Below are 21,041 nucleotides of genomic sequence, written 5' to 3' on the forward strand. Positions count from 1 at the left end.
CTGTATACTGTAGTAAAACTTAATTAAAGAGGAGAAAATTTGCCCTTGATTATAATATATTAAATTATCCAAAGAACACCGCCAAGAATGTTTAAAAAAAATATCATGCTTGTTTCCAAAGGAACAGATTACTGTCACAGAGATGATCAGAGCAATATTTCCTGTGGTCTGAGTTTTAGCATTCTTCAGGTAAGTATTCTTTTAATCCTCCATTCCAAACCTATAGTGTTATGTCTCGGTTTGTCCATTTTAAGTATTTAACATCTCCCTATGGAAGATAAGAGTTTAGTTTTCTGGTTTGGAATGGAGTATTGTATACTGTATGTTGTATAAAGAAAACAATATACAAAAAGAGACAAAATTTGAATCTACCTAAAAAGCTAAAAACTGGTGATTTTTATATTAAACTCTTGCAAAATTGTAAACCAGAATCTTATAATAAGGGAGCAAAAGACAAATTCATATTGTAAGACAGTTTACAAAATAGCTGACCCAAGTTCTTCACAACTGTCAATATCATAAAGGGTTTTCTGTTGTTGTTTTTTTAAGCAGAGAAATGTCTAGCATCAAAGGACTTAAACATAAGGACTAAGTGCACGATCTCTGACTAGATTTTGGATTTTTAAAAAATCTACAGAAGGTATTATTGGGATTTTAGGGAAATCTGATTATTAACTATATATTAGATAATATTATTTTAGCCATGGTAAACAAAAGTACTTAGGTTTTGTAAGAAAAGGTCCTTGTCCTTGGGAGAGACGTTTGGAAGTATAAAAGCACTGTTTCAATAACTTGCTTTAAAATGGTTCAGCCCCTTCACCAATTCCCCACTCCCAGTCAAAAAAAAACAGTATATAGGTGTTGATAAAGCAAATGTGACAAAATGCTAAGAACTGATGAATCTAGGGGAAAGGTATACGGCATTTTACTATTGTTTCCATTTTTCTGTGAGGTTTGATTTTTTCAAAATGAAAAGTAGAGGGGAGCAGTTTCTATCTATATGAACTGACAAAATTTCTCTGTAAACTACTTGAGGCTTAACTGGATGATGTGCAGTCAGCTCTTAGTGTGCATTTGACCAGCAATCCCATTTTAGGAACACCAGGTCACTGAAGAATGCTGGTTTCCCATGGGCAGTTAAATTCTGTTCTACTTTGGGGAGAACGCAAGAGAGAACAAGGATTGTTTCTTTATTCACCGAAGTTTAGAAGACAGTTTAGTCTTAACAGAAGTATAAGGGAAAAGAACCATAGTATCCAGACACAATTCTATATACACAATTTACCTTACCAACTTTTGCTTCAAGTCATATGCAGTTAAAATATTCTTTCAACTGACGGATTATTTAGGTTGAAAGTATCCTTCCCCACCCCTCCCCACACCCAATTCCCACGCTGAGGCAACTAACTTCAATTCCTTTTAGATTTTCTTCTGACATTTACCTCCCCATTTCTAAATAATGTGCTTATACTGCCTAAAGTGTTACGTCTCGGTTTGTCCATTTTAAGTATTTAACATCTCCCTATGGAAGATAAGGGTTTAGTTTTCATATACCTGTGCATGTAAATATGCACCCGTGGTCAATCCTCACAACCTCCAACTATTCTGTAACATTCTGACAAATCAATATTTAGGGTTTACAGTAGTCTGACAAAGTAAATATTATTCCTAGCGGAGTCATACAGGATTCAACGACTATATTTCCTTTCTTAAGACAACTTTTTGTTTCTCCTAGAGTTAATTGCTCTGTTTTCGTTTTTTGTTGTTGTTGTTGTTGCTTGCTTGCTTACTTTTTTATATACCACTTATTTATCTCAAACTCTTCCAAGAACTGCAAAACTCCCCTTAATATAATAAAAATCATCAGGTAAAAATTCGTTCAGTTCTATTTTTTCTTGGAGACATTCCTCCTGGACCCTCCACCCTGATTCAATCTGTAATGGTTACTCTCTAGACCTGACTTGTCCTGGGACTTCTTTTCATCACCATCCTGAGAATTTCCTTCACCGTTTTCCTCAGTGGGAACCCGTTCCTTGGATTCCCTACTCATTCTTGGTTTCTTCCCTTGTTTTGGTGGCACACATTCACCAGTAACTAACTGAGAAGAATACACAGAAAGTAATTTGAGAATCTACATGTCCTAAAATGTCTTTATTCCACCCTCACACTTGAATGATAGTCTGTCTGGTTATGCAATTCTAGGTAGGAAATCACTTTTTCTCATAATTTTGAAAGTATTATTTCATTGTCTTTTAATATCCAATATGGCTATTGAGCAGTCTGATCTACTCTGGATATTAATCCTTTTTTTTTTCTTTCTTTCTTGTTTTTGGATATTAATCCTTTTTATTTATTTTTATTTTATTTTTAAAATTTATTTCTATCCCTTCCCCTTCCCCACCCCAGTTGTCTGTTCTCTGTGTCCATTCACTGTGTGTTCTTCTGTGTCTGTTCTATTCTTGTCAGCGGCACCAGGAATCTGTGTCTCTTTGTTGCGCTACCTTGCTGCGTCAGCTCCCCCTGTGTAAGGCACCACTCCCGGGCAGGCTGAACTTTCGCGCTGGGTGGCTCTCCTTTATGGGGCACACTCCTTGTGTGTGGGGCTCCCCTACATGGGGGACACCCCTGCGTGGCAGGGCACTCCTTGTGCGCATCAGCACTGTGCATGGGCCAGCTCCACACGGGTCAAGGAGGTCCTGGGTTTGAACTGCGGACCTCCTATGTTGTAGATGGATGCTCTATCCCTTGAGCCAAGTCTGCTTCCCTATTAATCCTTTTTAGATTATATTTTTCTCCTTCTGAAAACTTTCAAGATGATCCATTCATCCCTGGAATCCTGAAATTTAATAGTGATATATATTGGCACGAATCTTTTTCATTCATTGGTAGGATACTTAGTGAACTCTTTCAACCTGTAACTCATGTCTTTTAATTCTTGGAATTTTTCTTGTTACTTCATCATCATTTATAGCCACCTTTACTTCATGTCTTCTCACTCTCCATACATACAGGATTGATTTGCAGTTCCAGTATATGCTATCTTCTCTCACATCGCCACATCTTTGCACAGGCCCATGTCTCTGCTTCAAATGCCTTTTACTGCTCCTGTTCCCCAATCACCTTCTCTGAGACTCCTGAGCCTCAGAGTCAAATTTTACCTCTGTGCCACAGGACCTTTTTTACCCATTCATCTTTCTCACTTAATTTTGACCAGACTACAATTTCCTAAAGGCAAAACTCATTTTTATTTTCATCTGGATCTTCAACACCTAGAACAAAGTCTGGCATATAGTATGTACGTTTGTTGTTCAAAAATATTTGTTGAATGAGGGAATGAATGAATGGTTTCTGGCCATTCTTCCATTATAACTTTTGCATAGGCAAAGATTTCAACCAGATTAAGCAAAAACTGAGGACTGCAATTTTTTTAAGTGCTCCCAGAGGATTCTGGAGCAAATCCTGATTTGGAAACTACTGCCTAGACTTCTTAGGAGATTGAGGAGAGTATGTCTGGGGCCTCCAGGATCAGGTCCCTCTGAGTTTAAGCCATATTTCAAAATTAAACACCTGCCTGATCATGTTTCTATATTCAGGAACTGAAATTCATATTCATTTGAATGCCTTTACTCTATTTACCACACCAGAGCCCCTCAGCATGAACTGGCCAGAGACAAATGAAAGAGAAAAAGAGATCCTTTCCAATACAAAACTGTAATATTGATTTTTAAAAAGCACAATGTGTACATTACCCACACCCCCACATAGTAATCAATCTCAAGAAATCAACTTATACTGATTAATGCCAAAGTGTGAGATCAATATGAATCAATCTAACCCCTGCTAGTGCAGAGCAAGTCTCAGGAATATGGATGAAATGAGGTAGAATCAGTCATATTTGAAATTGGCCTAAAGATACCAGACAAAAGGCTGACTACTGAAAAGCTCAGTTCTCCAGGATCTTCACCCTTTTACATGAGGCAACTAGTCATGTTCTTCTCAGAATTACTGTTACTCACTTTGTGAGACATCCTGCCATTTGGGAGCTGGCTATGTATGAACGGAACTATGCAATTACTTGGATGTTTTATTGAGACCATAAAAAATTAAGTATCCTCTGATTACTGAAGAGACCCACGATTCTACTCCAGTGAGTTCTAACTCTAGTGAGCATGGCAAAGCACACTGAACTTAGCTGAAAATCTTGAAACTGAAATTCCCATTCCCATATATATGAATGGTAGGCCAAACAGATATTTTTCCCTTGAGTTTTCTCTTCTTTAATTTAAAAATCACTAGTCTAAAAGGATCAGCATATGACCAAAAAATGGAAAGTCTGGTTAAGCTTATTTAGAGCACCTTGGAGAAGACTGCTACATGATCAAATAATTTTCTAATTTTCAGATGTGTTTTCCAGTGACTACACCAGAATTAAAAATAAGTCATCTATAGAATAAATTTATTTACATAGTATAATCAATCAAATAGTGTTTCATGCCACCATGTTAAAAAAAATTGCTTTTACATAACAAAGGCAAATTTTCTCCATTTTATAATTATCAGTCCTAAATTTGTAGTGTCTTGTGTTTTGTACATTCACAGCTCTTTCAGATGTCAATAAATATCTACCACTTAGCACTGAGAATAGGTTAGAGCAGGGGTATCACAAATATCAAGGAATAATAGGGGTTTACAACTCTAAAAATATTGAAAATCATTAATTTGGTAGTCAAATCCAGTCATTTTAATAACTGATTAATAAGAAAAATTTTTCTAATTTTTAAAATTTCATTAAATTAAAAAACTTAACAATTAATTAAACTGCTGAATGCATACAGGACCATAAGCTGATTATGAAAACTGGAACCATATGGAGGTAGAAAATCTTAAAGGAGGTATTTCACTTTTTAAAGTTTTCAGTCTTCTAGTCCCCAAAAAATGAACTTAGATTCTCTATTCAAAGGTCTTCTATTTTGCACCTTGATTTTTCAGATCAATGCTGACTTTGTTAAATCTGTCTTTTTCCCCTCTACTTCTGGCCTACTTTAAAGACACAAAACAAAAATAAACAAAAAAGAACCATCAAAAAGTTCCAGCATTAAAATTAGATAGGTCTGAGCTTGAGCTCTGCCTCCACCTCTCAGTAATTTTGACCAATCACTCTTTCTCTTTCATCCTCAGATTCTTCATCTGAAAATGGATATAAAAATGACTTACTTTGCACAGTTGATAAAAACTCTGATCAGGATAAGGTTGACATATATGAAAAGTACTTATCATATGGAGTCTGGCACATTTTAAGTACTCAAAGAGCAGCTATAGTGAGAGCAGATAAACTCAGTGTGGACTAAATTTTTTACTTTAGAATAAAGGAAATAAGTGAAATTGAGAGTTCTGGAATATATGAAGAAATTATCCAAGCACTGGGGAAATTTTTTTCTTAAATTTACATAAATCAAAACAAAAGTCTAAAACTTTAGAACTTAGTCCAATCTTCCTGTTTCATTCCCTCCCCTATCCTTTCTGTTTTTCACAACAATGAAATCAGACAATTTTGCTCTTCCCACCTTTGCCTAAGATCCAAATTTAGAGAGCTATTAACTGTTACCAGACATCTATTATGTTCAGAAACTATCTCTTGGTTTCCATGCTTCATCAATCAGATTTCCACTAATGAGATAAATATCTGAAGATAAATAAATTATTAAATACATAAAAATTCTACATCCCTTCTAGTCTGTTACTAAATGTCTCAAAATTGATAGCCCACCTTGATACTGATGTCTATGCTTATGAGCCATTGCTTCTGAAATTGAAACTTAGCCTAGGGTTGATGGGTGCCTAAGAGTTACCTACTGGGAACTGTCTTGTTGCTCAAATGTGCTCTAAGCCAAATTTAGCATATAAACGTAATAACTTCCCCCCAGCATGGGTCATGACTCCTGGGGATGAGCCTCCCCAGCACTAAGGGATTGCTACCAGGTAACAACAAGCAATGCAACTGGGGGAAGAAGAAAAAAAAAAAGACCTTGACCACAAGGGGGAAAAGGTAAAGACAAATGAGTTTATATGGCTAAGAGACTTCAAAGTGCATCGGGAGGTCATTCCAGAGGTAATGCTTATGCACATCTCAGCAGGATCTCATCGACAGCCAAAGTAGGTATTACTCCAAATAGCATACCGGGGCTCCTGAGGACTCTGGAAACATCCAGACACTACAGTCAGGGCAGAGAGCTCAGGAGTTTGGTCTCTTTACCAATGGGCCCTACTTTGGAATTTAAGCTCCCCAGTGTGACAGAGTTGGACTCAATTGTAGTTTCCCTACACATGGCTCTTCTGTTCTTCTATTTGAACTTATAATTAGTACTAAAGTTGGCAGGTATACATCCAAGACACTTAAATCTTTGGACAGTCCATGTACCAGCTGGGCCCTGAATCTCAACGGAGTTGCAACACCTACTCTTCAGTTAATTGGACTCACCCAGGACAATTAACAAAGAGGAAATTATAGATAACCAACATACCAAGGAACTGAGAGTGTCTACAGCTGCAAGCAAGAGAGTCCCAACCATCGGCCATATGGGATCGAAGCCCCCCTCAACTAAAGATGAAGTGGGCATCACCATCCTAGAATCCTCAGGACTGGGGATTGAACTATGGACTAAAGCAGATTTACTACTATTCTAGTATAGACATTGTGATTCTAGCAACGGAAAAAATATCATAGATGTGGAGACAGTGGCCATTGGAGGTTCTGAGGCCATTGGAGGTTCTGAGGGTAGAGGGAAAAATAGGTATAAGACAGGGGCATTTTCGGGCTTAGGAATCATTGTGAATGACATTACAATGACAGATACAAGCCATTATATATCTTGCAATAATCTACAGAATTGAGTGGGAGAGAGTGTAAACTACAATGTAAACTATAGTCCATGCTTAGTGGCAATGTTCCAAAATGTGTTTATCAATTGCAATGATTGTACTACACTAATGAAAGATGTTGCTAATGTGGGAAAAGGTGGGAGGTGTGGGAGCAGGGCATATGGGAATCCCCTATATATTCTCTGTAACACTTATGTAACCTATTTTTTAAAACTAAAAAATGAAAAGAAAAATAAATAAAAGCCTGATAATGTAAATTTTTTTTTTAAATTGATAGCCCAAAAGCTATCAAGTTTGCACAGTATTATTTGGTTTCTTTGGTCTTACTTAACAGGTATTTTGACAGAGAAGCAATAGAGTCCCTGGTACAGACTCCAGTTAGAACTGGGAGCAAATCTGAATTCCACCACTTATTAGCTGTTTGACCTGGGGCAAGGGACTCAGCTTCTATGACCTCAGTTTTCTTACTGGCAATAATACCTATTATGTATAGTTGTTGTGGGAGATACTGTGGAAAGTGCCTTGCCCAGTGTCCTAGCAGATAGAAAACAAGCAAAAAAGGGAAATTAATATTGTCTAATTATTTTAATGTCTTGATATCATATTTAGCTACCTATTCTTCAGCCTTAGTAGTCAGATATGCTTTCCTCAACAGTTTTCCTCGCTTCATTCTCAGAATTGCTTTATATTATATCTTCATTAATTTTGCAGGACAATTATTAATATAAATGAACTATTAATCCCTAAATCTGTTTCTCCCCTGTTTGTTGCCTTTTTTTGGTTTTGGTCATTTTGCCAAATCTATTTTATAAGTAATTATAACTTATTTTTCTTTTAAACTTGTTTTCATAAGGAGAGTATTTAAATTATTGAAAGATATATACTTAGCTATATTTTCTAGATTTCAGAGTTTGTACAATCTATTCAATTAGAGCATTCACTTTGGTAGGATCTTATAGTGTATCCACTTTCTGTGGTGAATATTATTTTCTTTCTGACCTTATTTATTGCATATCAAATTGACCCCTAACTTGGGAAATTGCAACCTGCAAATCATAATTTTTAAAAAAGCTAAATCTACTTTATAAAAGGACTCAACTTTAGCAGAAAATCAGCCTTTCGTCTTTTTCTGGATATTTCTATCTTTTAAGTTTGTATGGACCTATTCTTTCTGAATTCTAGTCCTCCTCTTTTTCTATCCCTAATTTATACTTTCCATTTCCCCTTCACAAATGTAAACAGTCACAAGTTTGTTTTTGATATACCATAGGAAAAGAAACTAATTTGTTTTATCATGACCTAGGTATGACCAAAAAAATAGGCTTTTGAAAAACAGCCCTCAGCCCTCAACAAATTCCTTTGCCAACCTTGCTGTCCTAATATTTATTTGCCCTATTATTATTTCAACCTCCTTAACAAATATCAGTGAGTAAACTAATAAAAATGTGCTATATCATCATATGTACTAAAAAAATACCACTCGAATCAAAGCTCTGCAATTATATTTTTCCCTAAGAGTCTTGCCTTCAAAAAAATTAGGAAAGCTAGGGTTTGTGTACTTCCCCATAATGCAAAGGTCAAAAATTCCAATATTCTATTACTGAACAGAACTGTTGTTCTACTGCATAACTTTTTTTTTTAATCTCTAAGAAAAATAAGAACTGCAAGACTAGAGAAGGGAGACTAGGTATGCAAATAGAACTAATTAGTATGCAACTACCATAGATATTTCTTTCCTTCTTTCCTCCAAGGCTGCTACCATAGAACAGCAAATCTTGTATAGAACAGGTTAGGATCAATGAATAAGACTTCTTCAGGTACAGATACTGGAGAGAAGTAGATTTTACAAGTCTAAAAACCAAATGGCTATTGTTACATTTAGATACAGATCTACGCAAATAAAGATGAGCTAGTTAAATGAAACATTCTTACTTCAATGCCTCTTTAATAAAAACAGATTTCCAAGAAACATCTCCTTGCCAGAAATGATACTAGGTGTGAAATATAGGAATAACAGGAATGTGATAGGTAGGGATACTTACACCACAGAAATGTTATGTTGAAATGTATCTGAACTCAAATAAAAGCCCAGCCAGGAAACATGAAGTAGGTATAATCCACTACATGGTTGACGGCAGGGGCTTTGTGTGCTTAATAACTGGAAGCATCTTGCATTGAATTACTGGAAACATGAAGGAAGAAAATCAGGCCAGAGCCTGAATAAAGTGAAGTAACACTGACAGCAGAGTTCCAGGGGTTGGCTAGAATGCACAGCGGTATGGGGGCGGGTGTAGGGGGATTGATTATGAGGAAACAAGGCTTCCTTCAGTAAGCCAGCCCCCACCCGACCTAAGTCCTACTGCTGCTCAGCTCTGTTTCGAGGCATTAACTGTCTTCTGCAAGTAGAAAGTATCTGACCACCCTAGGTGTTAAACAAACAGGTACAATTTGGGGCTGATTCCCTAGAATGAATGCTCCCTGAGATGGGTAAACATGAGGGTATAAAACCTGGTAAACCTGATGTAAGATGAAAGGTAAAAGGGAAAGGAGATGTTAAAACTAAAGAAGACCAAAGGTAAGCTATCTGCAGACAAAAGTTACAGAAAGAATCCCCGGTTATTAGAATTGCCCAACAAGAAAATATGTCAGTCTACTTAGTAGTAAGTTCATCATCGGGAGTGCTCAATGGGAGGCAGGGGTGTGAAGCAGGAGATTCCTGCATCACCTAGAGAACACGATGAATGTTTTACGATACATACCAACCCTGTTAGTATGCCATGAAAAAATTAACAGTATTCTCCCTCCTCTTTCCCCATGAATCTGACAATAAGAACCCTGTGACAATTTGAAGCTTTTTGTGAAGTACAGAAAAGATCATGTTCTTCAAACTAATCCATTCCTGTGGGTGTGGGATCCTTTGGATTGGATTCAATTGGGAGAACTTTGATTGGATTGCTTCAGTGAGGCATGACCCAAAGTGGGTCTTGGCCTTCTTGCTGGAGTGCTTAATAAACGGAGGACTGAAAGCAGACACACACAGAGTAAAAAGTCTCGGAGACAGAAGGAGCAATCCTGGAGGATGGAGGCCGGAATCAGTGGAGCACAGAGGTATGGAAAGAGGCCACTAAGAGGCTAGACCAACAAAGCAGCCTGAGGCTGAAGAGACGAGGCCCTGAGGAGAGGTGAGGGAGAAATGGACTGGCACTGTGTCCTGCCATGTGCCTGATCGCCCACAGCAGCAAAACGGTGAGACAGCTCTCATGATGGTGCCTTTCAAAGCCTCAGAACTATAAGCTGTTAATGTAATAAATTCCCATTATAAAAACCAACACATTTCTGGCATATTGTATTGGCAGCCTTTAGAAACTAAGACAAACTCCTAACATTGTGGGAGGAGTGCAGTGTGCAGCATCAGTGATAGGGACAATGGACATGACTAGGTCATCCTAGTGCATGCTGCCAAAACTGCCTGGGAAAGTGAGATTTCCAACCTAGGCCTCTTTCTCCCACTCTTAAAGCAAAGAATTGTCTTTACATTGAAAGCCACAATATAACTGCAGAAATAAAAACTCTTTGGATTATTATCATTATCCCTGCAGTCCGCTGGGCTGCAAAGTTTTAATGGTGCAGTTTGTCAGAATAAATCCCATGTTCCTCAAACATTGAGTATTCCCATACCTGGAGTATACAGCACTGTGCAGGAGGTATATGAATAAACATATATCCTACAGCATCAATTTTACTTTACAATTTGGGGGAATAAACGTGCTTAATGTCTGTCTGTACTGACTTGTTCTATAAAGTAAAACAATATAGAATAGAACACAATGAAAACTCCACATGAATTTGTAAACTTAAATACAAGATTTTAAAGAAAGTTCTTGCTTGCAATAGGGGTATTTATGGCTACGTTTACAGATCGCTGAAGGAACATATTCAGTCTTACCCACAATAATGTACCTTAGAGATATTTAAAGGCAAAGTTTTACTCCATGACCTTTAGATCTTCTTAGAATACAGAGCACAGCAATTCTCTCCTTTACTTTTTGGTTTTCCTAAATGGAAGACCAGACATGAATTCAGAAAGAAGGATCTTGAGCCCTAAAGACTAGTTTGCTCAAAATCAGCTTTAAGAATGGTCCCAAAGGATGATGATGGACAACATCCATCCCCAAAAAACAGAGTATCTAGCAACAGCAAGCAGGACAGTCGTTCCATGCATATGCCCTACTGGGATCTAAGCCCCTCTCAACCGGAGTAGGCATGACCATCCTCAAATCCTCAAGACTGAGGAATGAACAAACAAAGATGAAAATACAACTGTGGACTAAAACTGACTTACTATTATTCTAGTAATGGAAGAACTTTCAATACTGATATAAAAACAGTGGTCACCAGAGGTTCTGAGGGGAGGGATAGGGAAGAAGAAGTGTAAGTAACATAGGGCATTCTGGGGACATTGAAATTGTCCTGCATGACACTGCAATAACAGATACAGGCAATCACATTTTGTCAAATCTATAAAACTGTACAGTGCAAAGGGTAAACCATAATGTGAACTATAGAACATGCTTAGTATCAATGCTTCAATATGTATTCATCAATTTTAACAAATGTACCACATGTTGTTAATGGGGGAAAGTATGGGAGAGGGAGGAGGTAGGGTATATGAGAATGCCCTATATTTTCTTTTTTTTTTTTCATTGAAATATTTTTTTCATTTTTTTATCTTTTTTCTAAGATACATAGATCACACAAAATGTCACATTAAAAATATATAAGAGGTTCCCATATAACCCACTCTCCACACCCCCCACTCCTCCCATCCCACACTGACAACTTCTTTCATTAGTGTGGTATATTCATTGAATTTGATGAGTACATTTTGGAGCACTGCAACACAGCATGGATTATAGTTTATGTTGTAGTTTACACTCTCTCCCAGTCCATTTAGTGGGTTATGGCAGGATATATAATGTCCTGCATCTGTCCCTGCAATATCATTCAGGACAACTCCAAGACCCGAAAATGCCCCAATATCACACCTCTTTTTCCCACTCCCTGCCTTCAGCAACTCCCGTGGCCACTGTCTCCACATCAATGACATAATTTCTTCCATTGCTAGAGTCACAATAATTCTATAGTACAAAACCAGAAAGTCCACTCTAACCTGTATTTTATTCCTCCATCCTGAGGACCCTGGGATTACGATGTCCACTCCTCCTTTAAATCGAGAGGAGACTTAGATCCCACATGGCTGATGGATGGAACTTTCCTGCTTGTAGCTGTAGACTCTCTCAGTTCCCTCGTGTGGTGGTTGACCATCCTCACCTCCCTGTTAACTGACCTGGGTAAGTCCAACGAACTGGAAAGTAGGTGTCCCTATATTTTCAATGTACCATTTATGTAATCTAAAGCCTCTTTCAAAATAAAGGGGAAAAAAGTAAAAAAAAAAAAAAAAAAAAAAAGAATGATTCCAAGTGGTTTGGGTCCTGGTCTCTAGGTCAAAACCTTCCTCTATTCATACATCTTCCTAATTCTTCAAATTCTTCATATAGATACTTAAATGCATTAATTTTCAGATCCTCCCCAAAATATGTATATAAACACTGAGGCACCCAGGGACACTTTAGAAACCCTTACAATGCAGGACAGTGAAGAAGTCCCACCCCCTACATATACTCATAGTATGATTTGGGGCCTACTAAGGGCAATCATCAGCTGGATATTGGAGGGACAAGCAGCTTTCTCTCTGTTTGAGAGATGTGGAAGCAAACCCTTCTCAGTAATGGTGGCTGAAATTCCACATTAGTTCAAGCATTTCCGTGTGCTGTCTCATACACTTATTCTTATGAAACAAATATTACTGCCCCTGACATACATCTGAGGAAACTTAGAATCAAGGATGTGAAAGTTGTGTAATTTACAAGTGGCGCAACTGGGATTCAAATTGAGATCTGACTCCAAAGCCATACCATTTTTCCTTCTTCATCATATCTATCTTTTTCCACTATATCATTTTGCCTCCTGCTTCTAATTTGCCTTTTTTCTTTTTCTTTCTTTAAATGGACCCTCTGGATTGCTTACCACCTACTTAGAGTTCATCGAGGCTTTAATTTCTTATTAGTAATTGTGATGCTGGGATTAAGGTTCAAATGTGTTGCTGTACTGTTCCTGCAAATCTACAGTTTTGGGATTATTTCACTGCTATTAGGACATAATCGATACTTCTGCTGTCTCAAAAGGGTTTGACACAAAAGTACCATGTATCAGCAAAACCAATCTAAGCTCTAAGATTTATAGCTCTCTTCCCTTAACAGGTACTGTTTTCTGGTCACAGCTGGAACCTTGCTTATTTGTGTGTAGTAGGGCAAGGTTAATAGCCATAAAAGAAGTAGCCTAAATCTTCCCTGCAGTACAACCAAAAAGGTACCTTACTTGTTCCTATTACATTTCAATAGACAATACACCCTCCCTGTCAATCTGTCCTGGGTAGAATAAAATGGAAAACAAATGATTCAAATTGATTTTTATTTCCAACATCTCATGATACAGATATAAAGCTATCTTATTCCAAGAAGTACTATGTCACTACAAACATCTTTTTCTGGTTAAAGAAAAAAAAAATATCATTGATTCTCTCCTATCTGTTCCCTGAATCCATCAATTTCTAGAATCAACAGTCCATTTTGCTCTTTCACTACATACTAGTACTGTCACTTTATAGCTGACCTCTTTTCACAAAACATCATTGTAATTTCTGGAGTGTTTTCTCTGATGACTGGATTATTCACTCCAAACCTCTAATAACTTTAGTTTGTAGTTTTGTAGCCCTATCAAAATCAATTTTACTGCTCAGTTCAGATAGTCACTTAGCCAATATATTGCCAATAACACTCTTGTGCTAACTTAAAATACACAATGCAACTTGCCAAGTTTCCTTATATGGCAAGAAGGTCCCTTAGTTCCCAAGATCTTTGACCATCCATTTTTAGATCCAAATCCTGTGCTTAATAATGGATATTACTGTCTCTCTTTATTGTGTCCTTATGTGTTTCCTAAGAGCAAGAAAACAGATCAATCATTTATTTGCTTTCAAAGACTAGAAAAACATGTCCTTGCTATTGTACTCTGGCCATTTATTCTGGAATTATTACCACTAAATTTTGTATTTAAACAATATTTTCCAGTTAAAAAATAATCCCAAAAAGTTTTAGTAGGAATTAAATTTTGAAAGACTAAAATAAACAGTACACACTGCTCTAAAAGGACATTTTTCTTCATCTTAATTCTTTTTCCAAACATACTAAATTCATATTCATGTATAATCCCCCAAATCATTCATTATTGTAGGAGGAATTTAAAACAAACACTATACAAATGACCAAAACCATAAAAAAACAAAACTTAAAAGCTGCAGGAAAAACTTACTACAAAAGAAGACATTAACCGGCCTTGAATCACTTGTTTACTTTTGTCTTAAAATGTGTTTGCAGGTTTGGATCCACTGAATCCTAGCTGTTCACTTCAACTATGGTCAGGAAAGTCAGAAGGCTCTCCAAAAAGAACTTAAAGGCTGAAATAGTGATAGGCATTAATGACAACACTAGCCCAAATATCTTCGAATTAATTATGTAAGACGATTCTATGGCACCATCACTGAGAGCTGCGTATTACAATCCACAAGAATAGGTCACTAAATCGTGTTGCTTTCATTATTAAAGAAAGTAAGAAAAAGAGCAATGAAGTTCTCCATAAACAGTGCTTACGCAAGATTTCGAGGCACATGAGGAACAGATATTTTCAGCACTCTAACAATGGTGCCCCGTTTTTTAAAGGCAACTCAATGTCACCTAGCCAGCTTTGCAGTAAAGTTTTTACGAAAGCTGTGGTAAGCATGCGAGGCTTGGCGGGGGCCTCAGCGTTCACCTCCGGGCCTGTCAGAGGTCTCAGAACCCACGAAACCCGGGCCGCCCCAGGATGGGCCAAGGGGACACCCTGGGCTCCGGAGAGAGTAGAAGGGGAAGCTCGGCGCAGCTCAAGCCCTCGCGGGAAGAGCAGGGAGCGGCCCTTCTCCGTGGGAAACGCCGCTCTCGGCCGAGTTCGGTAGGAAGCAGAAGTTAGTCTCCTCTCCTCGCACGCACACATCTCAGAGGGGAAAGGGGCTGAGTCGTGCCCTGATTTGGGAGACTCGCGTTTCGCTCCCAGCGCGCTGCCGCTCGCCCCCTGCAAGGCCGGCACTCCCCGCCCGCCCCGGCGCCCCGCGTCCCGCGAGGGCAGCGGGGACGCGGGAGGACCGGGGCGCCCCACGCCCGCGTCGTCCACGAAGGGCCGGGAGGAGCCGCTCGGGGCCGCGCCGCGCTCGTCCGGGTGTCAACTTCTCCCGGGGTCGGCACGAACTTCCCTGGCCGTTCCCGGTCGCACCGAGGGCGTACACCGCGAGGGCCCGGCACGCTCGCCCGGCCTCCGCCGCCGGGGCGGGCCCAGGGCGGGGAAGACCGGCCCGCGGGCTTCCACGGTCCCGGCAGGGCCTCGGCCGGGCACGCCGGGCCCCCCTCGAACCCGCGCCCCTTGCGCCCCCAGCCCGGCCCCTTACCTGGCTCCCGGGGGTGGGGGGCGGGCAGCAGCCGGGGGCGCGCAGGCCCCGCGCGCGGTAGGGGCGGCGGCGGGGGTCGGGAGGACGGCGGCCCGCGCGGCTCCCACGCTTCCGCCCGAGTCAGGAGTTAAACATTCCGCCTCGCCGTGCGGCGCCAATGAGGAAGACAGTCTCCGCAACAGCACCACCTACCTCCCGCCGCGACACGGCCGGGCCTCCCAGCCCTCGCCCGGCACGCCCTTGGGCCCGGCGGGGCTCAGACACGCCGGCGAGCGGGGCGTGAGGAACGCGCTCGGGCCTCCGTGGCCTCCACCCCGAGGACTACGGCTCGCCCAGCGCCTGGACCCCACTGAGGCCGGCCGCCTGGGTGCCGGGGGTGGGTGCGGCTCCGCGGGGCGCGCTAACCTTTAAACGGCGACTGCCCTGACTTGGGGGGAAGGGGTTGGTAGGAAAGGGATATTTCTCTTTGCACAAGAACATCTTTTTTGGCAGTAATGCCACCTGTTCCTTCAACTCATCAACAAATATTTACTGTGAAAAAACGCTGGGAATACAAAGACATAGGAGGCTGCTTCGTTCAGCCTACAGTAGTTAATCACCTAGACAAGAAGGGGAAAAATATACAAATGTATTTCTGGGGTGATAGGGCTGAAGGCTGCTGCAGTGGAACCGTCGGCAGTACTTTCAGTCTGTTGCTCTGGTGGGTGCTTTAACAAGGTAGAATTCAGAGTCGGAGAGTAGAATCCATTCCGGGTATAAGCAAAGGGTGGAAATGGATACTGGGAAGAAAAGTAATTGCTGATTGGAAAGGATGGTTCTCTGGAGGAAAAGCGTGAAGCGTGGTTGCAAAGGTATGGGCAATGCCATTCGGGGTTTTGAATTTGAGTTTTATCCACTATGGCCACTGGGGAACCGTGGCAAGATAGAATCAAGGGAGGAAAATGGATATTTGTATCTTCGCTTTTTTCTTAATGGTATTTCAGAGGAGTCTCAGTAGTTGTAGGACAGATTAGTAGGGCAAAGTTGAGAAGCAGGATGGAGTGATAGATATTGTTTCTGCCTGTTTATAGGGTCAAGAGGGCCTGGATAGGAGTGTGCACAATGGGATTAGAAAAGAAGAAAGGGAATTGAGAGACATCTTTCAGGAAGAGGCATAGAAATTGGTGACCCACTAAATGTGGAGGATAAGAGGAAGGTGTCAGATGCGATGCCCGGATTCCAGACCTGGGTGACTGGAACAATGATGGTGTCACTGACGGAAATAAGGATGTATCCAGAGGAACTGGTTCTTGTTGAGTTTGAGGTCATGGGAGGAAAAATAGGTAGAGATGCAACTGTTGAAATATGAAATTGAAGTTCAGAAGAAAGATCAGTAGGGAAATAAAGACTATTAATCATTCATCTGGGTTAGAGATGTGAAAGTGGGTAGTTAGGTGAATATAGGTTAAAAAAACCCACGAATTTCTAGTCTATTCAGATTAACGATTGAATTTGCTCTCTTAGATAAGGGCTGAGATTTTTAGCACCAATAATTTCTATTTCAGTAAAATTAGAATTGTTGAAAACCATAATACTAAAAATAATTCTTCATGTAGGTAATCCACTAATTCTAGTTAAAATGGCTAATTTTATGTTCTACACTTGATGTCACAAAAAAGATAACTTAAAAAATAATAATTACAGAAGCCACCTAATTATCAAAGGGAAACCAAGGCTTTTCAGCAAAGCGCCAGGTATAAGAGACTCCAATCATTTTATTCCACTTCCACAGGTACTTTAATTGTCATGAAAAGGGCACTAGACTGGGAGTCAGAGAACCTGTCTTCCATCTTAGTCCTGCCACTTACCAGCTGGGGAACTTTACTAGACTGGCCTCAGTTTCCTCCTATGCAAAATAGAAGGTTCTAATTAGATGTTAGTTACAGGTTCCAGCTTTAAAACTATGAAATCTATTGCTTTTAAGTTTGGAGTGCATGGCTTAAGAGCCGTCATGTTTTCCCCTACATTCTCTTCCTTCCCCTCCATTTTTCCTTTATTCTCTTTACCTCATATTATCATGCTAAGAGAATAACCAGCAGGGTCAATGAACATTAAGTAGTAGTCTCAGAAACATATTTAAATGATAATCTGGTAGGCATTTTCTTGACTTTCCAGTTAGACTGCAAGCTCCAGGAGGCCATATCTTATATTGTGTTGTTTCTGTCCACAGTTGAAATATATACATAACAAACATGTGATAACCTCATTGCCAATTTTCCTTCATCAAGCTACTGGTTTCCTTATGACTATCCTGATTTTCTTTAGGCCTCAAATCTAATTAATATAGTCTAGTGCTTATTCCCATGACTGACTCTGTCCTTTCAAATTTTCTAATATTTTTGAAAGCATATTGGTTAATTTTCACTAGGCAGAGAGTAGGCATACAAATGTCAATAATAGCAAAAGAAACCCAGTCAAATGTCTCTTATCAAGCCTTCCTATTCCTCTACTTCAAATATCTCCATCCTAAAAATAGATGTACTCTCAGCACTGGGGTGGCTTGGATGTCCTTAGCACCCTCTTACATTCATGAACGCCCTCCAAAATCAACATGCAATCTAAGTAAAAAGAGTGCATTTATTATGCAAATACTGCTTAAAGAAAAGGCCCCTAGATAAACTCCCTTTAAATAGAAATTATGGAACCACTACCAGTTATCAGGAGGGTAGAGAGACGCAGATATTAATTCTACAAAGGATAGAAGGAAAGACAACTTAAAAGTAAGAAAGCTTTCCAAGTATCCTCTCTCCCCTTAGGATGATAAGAGCTGACAAACCTCTCAGGCATCTTCTCTAGCCATCTCAGTTCTCCTTCTTAGTTTGTAAGTAATCTGTATCTGGCTCATAAACTAAGAGACAACCAGATACAGGGTTATCCCTTACCTCCTATAGAACTCTGGATCCCTGGGAAATTAATGTATATAATCAAATGTCCTTTATAATTAGTAGCCATTATCTCCAAATCGCTAATGAAGTCCTGCTCATTGTTTGAGCTTAGTGTTCACATATAATTTGAGCACTGAAGAGATTCACAGGAATATTTAGAGTACCCATTTTGCTTACCTGACCAGAACCTTTGAAAGGAGCAGCAGAGCAAAGAAGAGAAATTGGGGACTTACGCAAAATTCATTCAACAAGTATTTCCCAAGTGCCAGGCACCGTATTAAACTTGGGGACCTGTGTGACATAGCCTCTGCTCTCAGAGGTCACAGGAGGGACACGGAGCAGCCAGGAAAGACAGGCAATTTATACTGCAGTGCACTCTTAAAGGAGCAAAGATAGACGCTTATAGCAGGGTGCCTAACAGTTTTGGGAGATCAGTGAAGGCATCCAAGACAGTGACCTCTAGGTTGAGATGTTAGAAGTGATGAGAATTTGCTGGACACAAAGGAGAAAAAGGTATTCCAGGCAAAGAGAATAGCAAGTGTTAAGGCCCAAGAGCATTTAACAAATTCAAGGAATAAATAAACTTAGATATTTGAGTAAAGATATTGCTAGAAGGAAGTAATAATCATAGCGGTGTTATTATAATAATAGTATTAGTAGCAAGAAAAAAAGGCGGTGGAGGATGGTAAAAGTTACTGAGTACTCGTTCTATGCCATGCACCAAGCTCAAATCATTTAAATCATTACCCATGTTAAAAGGCAGGATGAAGCTTGGCAAGCTTGAGCAACTTCTCTTCCTTCAGGGAGTAAGAGGTAGCCTTTAGGGTTTAGTCTTTCAGATCAAGCAGTTCTCAAACTTTTTGGTCTCAGGACCCCTTTATACCCTAAAAAGAAATCATTGAGGAAGCCAAAGAGCTTTTATTTATGCAAGTAATGTCTATCAATATTTATCATATTAAATATTAAAACTGGAAAACCTTAAAAATATGTATGTATTAATTCATCTAAAAGTAGTAAACCTACTTCATGTTAAACATAAATAACATATTTTAATGAAAAATAACTATTGTCCAAAATAAAAAAAAATTAGGGAGTGTCATTTTGTATTTTTGCAATTTTTTAAAAATGTGTGCCTTAGGAGAAGACAGCTGTATTCTCTCATCTGCTTCTAAATTCAATCTATTACAATATCACACATCATAGCCTCTGAGAAATACCACTATATACTTGCTAGTGAATACAGAGAAGGGGTAAATAATGTCTTAGTATTTTTATGAAAATAGTTTTGTGACCTTACAGATCTTTGAAAGGGTTTCCAGACTACACCTTGAGAGCTGCTTCTTTAGAGTCTAAAGATGCCCATGAACTGTGATAGAGTCAGCTGACTTTAGCTCTGGTTCTAGAAGCAGTGTAACATGGCAGCTGCATTGAGCAGGGGAGAGAACATTGCTAGAAGTCAGAAAATCTGAGATGTGGCGTCAGCCCTACTCCCAAGCAGCAATCACCTAATCTCTCTAGCCTCAGTTTCCTTGTACTGGGTGAGACATTGGTTGATATTATATTTTGTCACTTAAAGTAAAATAAAATGAATCCCATTTTTCTCGAGTTTTCTTTGTGGCAAGCCAGATCTGCAGTCGTGTCCCCCAATGTTGATGACTATTACCCTCCAAGTTGTACCTCTCCCCATTCCTGTGGTCTCTCTGTGGCCTCTGCTTTAGGTTATCTCCTTTCCTTGCTTTCACTATCCCCCTGCCTGGAGACCAGAGGCCTACCCTTGGCACTGGCCTGTTTGTTGGGACCATATTGCTTGATGATCTTTGGAGTGATAAAGGCTAACTTCCCCGACTTTTGATTCCTATCCACTGCTCCTCTTTGCTAATTTTTGCCACCCTGTTCTTTTTTAAAGTCCTGGATCTCAAAATTGACAGAGTCATAACTGAGTTTGTCACAGCATTTCAGCTTTGAGCCTTGCCAACACTTCCTTAACCCCTCAGCCTTACTTTACAGCAAGAAATACATATGGCCCTATAGCTGTGGCTGCCGCCGGCCCTGCCCCCATCCCTGGGGGCCCCTGTCCTAGGACTAATTACTCCCGAAGGGTAACACCGAAAAGACCAAAGCGGAGCTGGAAGAGAACAACAATGAGGAGCTAGATGAGACCCTGTCAGAGAGACTTTAGGGTCTGAGGAGGTGTTCCCGGAGAGGGTTCAGTCCATGGCTGGAGCCACTTTTGATCTCTCCGTCTTAATGGCTCAAAAAATATACAGGTTTTCCAAGGCAGCCCTGTGGATTGGGACCACTTCCTTTATGATCCTGGTTCTTCCTGTTGTTTTTGAGACTGAGAAGTCGCAAATGGAGCAATTGCAGCAGTGGCAGATACTTCTAGAGCCCAACTCAGGGCTGTCAGGAGAAATGCCAGGGGCTCTACCTGAATTTCCTGGAAAGATCTAGAGTTAACTACAATATCTGAGCTGCCTTGGTGAGAAAATTTGAAATTCAGTAGTGTTTGAAATGCTAGGTTGGAATTTTTTTTTTTTCTGATTCTGGCACATTGATCTATCTAAACCTAGTGGGAAGAATTCTTCCTACTTTTTCAGAGACTCCCAACTTGAGACTATGCCCTCCACATTGTCCTGGCTTAT

The 21,041-nt window shown here is 39.8% G+C and overlaps 1 protein-coding gene and 1 long non-coding RNA gene across 2 annotated transcripts in view; one reads left to right on the forward strand and one right to left on the reverse strand.

Moving 5' to 3' along the window:
• MAP3K20 (mitogen-activated protein kinase kinase kinase 20) overlaps positions 1 to 15,826 on the reverse strand; it is a 213,110-nt gene extending 197,284 nt beyond the window's left edge. Inside the window, exon 1 of the mRNA XM_004476783.5 lies at positions 15,476 to 15,826. The gene's annotated coding sequence lies outside the window, so the exon portion shown is untranslated. The remainder of the gene's footprint in view (positions 1 to 15,475) is intronic.
• The window catches only part of LOC139439315 (uncharacterized), a 30,787-nt gene continuing 24,388 nt past the window's right edge, over positions 14,643 to 21,041 (forward strand). The window contains exon 1 of the long non-coding RNA XR_011649258.1: positions 14,643 to 14,985. This is a non-coding gene — a long non-coding RNA (uncharacterized lncRNA). The remainder of the gene's footprint in view (positions 14,986 to 21,041) is intronic.

Source organism: Dasypus novemcinctus, chromosome 7 (assembly GCF_030445035.2).
Source record: "Dasypus novemcinctus isolate mDasNov1 chromosome 7, mDasNov1.1.hap2, whole genome shotgun sequence".
NCBI classification, from domain to species: domain Eukaryota; kingdom Metazoa; phylum Chordata; class Mammalia; order Cingulata; family Dasypodidae; genus Dasypus; species Dasypus novemcinctus.